General features: G+C 33.0%; 1 pseudogene; it reads left to right on the top strand.

The window, feature by feature from the left end:
- Window positions 1-3379: 3379 nt before the first annotated feature.
- LOC121791726 lies at window positions 3380-5532 on the top strand (annotated as a pseudogene).
- Window positions 5533-5644: the final 112 nt, after the last annotated feature.

The following is a 5644-nucleotide window of genomic DNA, read 5'->3' as shown; positions in this document are numbered from 1 at the left end:
TGGAACATCTCAAAAAGCAAAATGTGTCACTTAGAATGTGACAGAGAGAGTAGTATATATTCCCTCCTCCGATAAAAATGTGTCTCTTTTGATCACCGTCGATAGATTTATACTTTGATAATACACAATTTATTGAAAATAAGTTATGAATTTGGAAGGAAAATTAATACGCAATTCCTTATTTAATCAATTGGTTATTTGTAAGAATAATAGTACTAGCTCTATTATGTTAAAACAATAAATGAACAATCACAAATTTGAGATAAACTTTTAATACTAAACTTTAAAACAATAAATAAATTGACACAATTTTTTAGAAACATTTTTAGAGGTGGTTTTTAGAAATAGTTTTATATTATTATTGAATCATCTTCTCACAATCATTCGGAAGCCATTCGTTCTCCATTTTTGTTGCAACCTTTTTTTCCCGAATTTAGTTCAGCCCTTTCTGTCGTAATTTTTTAATGATTTAGTCTTCAACGGCATTTATTTAGTAAGGGCTATAGATGATTTTTCAAAAATTTAAGAGAACTTAGAATTAAAAAACAAAAAAAATTATATTTTGGGTAAGGGCTTAAGCCCCACGCTTCCCAAGTGTGTCCGCCCCTGATCGCACATGTACTACTATCTGTTATTGTGGGAAAAATTCCATCAATATTTTGCAATTTACAAGGAAAGTGCCGATCATTTCTCCGTGCTAGCAAAATATTTGGATTATTAGTACATGTTTAAAATAAATATAGGTATAAATCAATTAGTTTTTACATCTATAGAATAAATCGTACTCCTATTTTCAACAATAAATAAACGCAAAACATGTGGCATATTTTGTAATAGTATCTATTTCCAGAATTGATTTTGGACATCAATGTATCTTATTTAAATTGAAAGAAGTCAAGATTCAAAGCGTGGTGAACAAAACAATATTTTGAGTTCATTTTGTGTACTAGTTCTATAGTTTGACTGAGATTCACAAACTTTACTACAATCATTAATCTACATACCTTATCGAGTTGGATGAAAAAAAAAAAAAAAAATTCACCAACTCAGTTTCACATATTCCTAGAAACCTACTTAGGAAAAATTAAATAAAAAAGATCAACCCCTTTTAACCTTTTATTGATAAACACACTTTCAATTATTTAAAATATTACTATGGGAAATCCAACTTCCATGATAATTATGGGACCACGTTAGCTAAACAGAAATTTTATAAAAAAATTTATATGTAGCACACCATATGATGTATTCACATTAATTTTAGTTTTTAACCCTTTCCATAAATCAAGATTAATCTAATCAAATTTTAAAGTTACATAAGAAATTAATGTGCAATTATTTCTTTCCCCTCGAATTCAAAGAGAAAACAAAAATAATACTTTTAACTATATAACTTGTAAAATTATTATTGGAATAAATTAATGTGTAATTATTTATTTTCCCTCAAATTCAAAGAGAAAAACAAAAATAATAATTCTAACTATATAACTTGTAAATTTATTATTGGAAAAAATTGTCAAAAAATCACCAAGTTCGGTAGAGATTTTAGTTGATCTAGCACCTTTTGAAAATGACCAATTATATCATAATTCAGATACTTTTATCAAGAAAATTTTCAGTGTGCTATATGTCAAATTTTATTAACGAAACACGTACATATGTAAAAATTGCAGATATGATCAACTGGTGTATGAAATAATGAAGTCAAATTTTATCCTCGTAATTTTTTATCTGCTATCATAGGTACTACATAATTTTATCCAATAGTACTACATAATTTTATCCAAAATTATGATATAATTAATTGTTTATATAATTGACGACACTCCATGAACGATATAAATAAAAAAAGCTATGGTAAATATGTCAACGATATTTACCCATTAGTCGTAGATTACGTGTATTATATTCATATCACTAGTATGTGATTATGTCATTATTGTGTGTATATTATTTCATGTGATGTATTTACTCCATAATTTGTCGTGCATTAAATACGGATCAAATCGATCTAAAATTTTGCTTTTAACACAACTGCACAAATCACGTTTCACTTTATTCAATATTGTTACTTTATTTTATAATTTCAAATCCGTTTCAACTTTTTAAATATCTTACGGCTTAAGCAGTCCATAATTTAATACTTTAGGTAGTAACTTCACCTAATACCATAATTTTATAAAATTCGGGTTTAAACTTTAAAGGTACAATATTCCATACAATCCAACATTTTATTTATTTATTTTTTTTAAAACGATCGTAGCCATGCATGCTTCTTATTTTTATGAACATTCAATTTTAAATTGGCAAATTGTAGGAGAAGTCTCATCAGACAAACTCCGGTTTATCAGACAAACTTACAAATGATTTTGTAGTCTTAGGAGAAGCCACAAATTTTAGATTTTCTCTTCCGAATATTGTTGATTTGGCGCGTATGTGTTTCAAGTTAATGAAATGTCGTATTATTATCTGACGTGTTGAAAAAATGATAAAAATCATGATTGAATATAGTGAGAAAATTTAAATCATACTACTAATTTATGGATAGTTTTTAAAAGTACAAATCAGAATTATTCAAATTTATTACTCCCTATTTTCTAGCAAATTACTCTTTTTTATATTTTGGACACTTAAATAAATGTACTAACACATCATATATTTTTTGTAATTAACATCCTCTTCACTGTCATTGGATTTTCTCATAAAAGATAAGTAGTATTATATAACTGCGAACATACCTATTATTATATACTTGCAAGTCAAAAGTTTCGGATTCGAGTCTACCTTTAAACTTTTGTCAATTACTAATAAAAAAGAAGAGGAAAAAAGAAAATCATTTTAAATTAGAAAGATAAAATTGGAGAAACAAATAATTGCATACTCCTAAAAAAAGTAATTATAACATGCATTTTTTACTATATAACATGTAAAAATCTCCTCAAAAAAGAAGTAAAAGCTTTGACCGGCAGCTGCCGCCCTCCGCCTCCGGTCAAAAAACCACCGCCGATCGGCGATCGGCTTCAATATTCTGCGACGGCGCAACGTACGTCAAATTCGACAAGTGGCGTCGCAAAACAACAAAATATAACTCCCTAGATATACAAAAACATACAGCTGCGTCACCTATCACTTGCTCTCTCTGACCGATTTCGTGAATTTTTTTCTTTCAATTTTGGAGGAATCGTGGAAACGCATGGCGCTGTTATGAATTTCTTAAACCGTCGCTTTCAGCTTTTTGTTTTCAATTTCTGTCGTAGAAAAGGCTCGTAGAAAACAGGAGTAATAACGAAGTAAGCTCCCTGTGCAACTTTTTTTTCCCTATTTATTGTATTTTTTCGCGATTTTTGTTGCTGTGTTGGGGGAGGTGTGTTTGTGCGTGATGAATGCGGCGGCGATGGTGACGCCGAGAGCGTTCTACGCCGATTCCAACGACATCGATTTTGGGAATCCGATTGTGTTTGTCTACGCCGGCGTCTCGTGCTTCCTCGTTCTCTTCGCCGGAATTATGTCCGTTTGACTCTCGGATTGATGTCTCTCGGAATCGAGCTCGAGATACTGCAACGGAGCGGCAGCTCCACGGAGAAGAAACAAGCTGGTATTTTGTGTGTTGTTGTGTAATTTCTATATATCTCTCTTTATTGAAAAAATGGAGTTTGCTGTGGAATGATTGTTGTTTTGTTTGTTTGATGTGCGGAGTTGAGATAGTTTGTTTAGTGATTTTGAGCAATTTTTCAGCTGTTATTTTCCCGGTATCAGAAGCAGCACCAACTTCTGGTGACCTTGCTACTGTGCAATGCTGCTGCGATGGAGGTTAGTTGGTGATTTCTGCTAACTATTGTAGTTGGTGATTTCTGCTATCTATTGTGGAATTAGTAGAATTCATAGCTGATGAAGTAACCTATTCAGAAATATCTGTGATATTGAGCAATCTGTAGTTCAATCTTTTATGTTAGCTTATTCTTTAGTCCAATCTTTGGCATAGTTCAATCTTTTATGTTAGCTTATTCTTTAGTCCAATCTTTGGCATAGTTTTCTGTTAAGACTTCTTCTCTTTGAATGGCGTATGTGTGATGGTCATCGAGTTAATTATGGTCTCATTAGAAGGAGTTTTAAGTATTGATACTGTGCAGGCTCTTCCACTCTATCTGGACAAGCTGTTTCATCCTGTTGTTGCTGTCATTCTGTCGGTGACGTTTGTTCTGGCTTTTGGTGAGGTACACTTTTTTTTTTCCCTGCATTTGGTCGTAGTTATTGATGAGACTAACTCTTCTATATGTTTATGTGGCTGGATAGATAATCCCTCAAGCAGCTTGCTCTAGTATGGGTGGCTGTGGGTGCTAATTGTGTGTGGCTTGTTCGTGTTTGATGATCATTTGCTACCCGATTGCTTTCCCTATTGGAAAGGTGATTCGTTTATTTGTAATTGTGTCAGCTCATAGTAGATGGTTGTGTTTTTTGGGATACTAACTTGGACATTTTGAAAGCCGGGAGGGTGGATGGGGGGATCTTAATTATTAGCTCAAGTGTGATATGTTTATTGATACTTCAAAAATGGGAGCTTCTCTCAAGTCTCAAGCAACATTATTGATATCTTCTGCTGTTTTCCTCCTGTGAGTTTACTTCAGTTGAGGTTCTAATATCTTATGCTCAACTTCTTTTGTGATTTAGATCCTCGATTCCGTCCTGGGCCATCACGATGCTTTATTTAGGCGACCTCAACTGAAGCTCTCGTATCTATCCATAGCCAGGAGGTATGAAGTCTTAAGTAAAGCGTGACCGACTGCATAATATCACATACACACCATGCCCATTCTCTAATATCCAACGTTCCAGCATCCCCCCACAGAAAGAATTAAAGTTGATCATTGTTTTTCTGATTTATTTCATTTGGTTAATTGATGTCATACTAGCTGGTAAAGGTGGTGAGCTTACTCATGACAAGCAACAATTATTAATGGAGCCCTAGATCTGACAGAAAAAGGTATGTTCAAGTTCCGGAGGATCTCTTGTAATATTTTACTCTCTTTTTGCTCAATAGCCTCTTTTACTCGGTGCATTTTTGTCTTCTTAATTGACTTGCATTAATCCTATGATGTTACCTAACTATTATTGGGATGTAATGTGGAGCAATTCTGGTTCCATTTAAGTTCAAAGTCCAAAAGCTCTGTGACTGGGAGTAATTCTGGTTCATTTAGTAGGATACAGTTGATGAGTTAATGGGGGTCATTAAAAAAAGTCATTCCATAATTTTTAGCAACTGTACTCATTTCGTTGACAAAATGCATTGTGCCTTTCTTAACTAGACATACATAATCATAGAATCACATTTTCAAAATCTACTCGAGGGAAGAAGTATGTGATACATTAAATAACGTCTGACTTAGGTATCTAGCTTTTACATTGCAAGTGTGATAATAAAATGACTTATTCTTATACATGCACAGACAGCTGCGGAGGCAATGACACCCATTGAATCCACGTTTTCACTTGATGTGGAGACAAAACTGAATTGTGAGTATGATTCCTATGAGGGTTTGATTTATACCTAAGCATACCCCTGTTCAACCTTCTCTCTATTCATCTCTCTCTCTCTCTCTCTCTCTCTCTTCTCTCTCACACACACACACGCACACGCACACGCACA

This window comes from Salvia splendens, unplaced genomic scaffold, assembly GCF_004379255.2.
Source record: "Salvia splendens isolate huo1 unplaced genomic scaffold, SspV2 ctg884, whole genome shotgun sequence".
Classification (NCBI taxonomy): domain Eukaryota; kingdom Viridiplantae; phylum Streptophyta; class Magnoliopsida; order Lamiales; family Lamiaceae; genus Salvia; species Salvia splendens.
The sequence above is the reverse complement of the archived record's forward strand: the minus strand, read 5'-3'. Positions and strand labels throughout refer to the sequence as shown.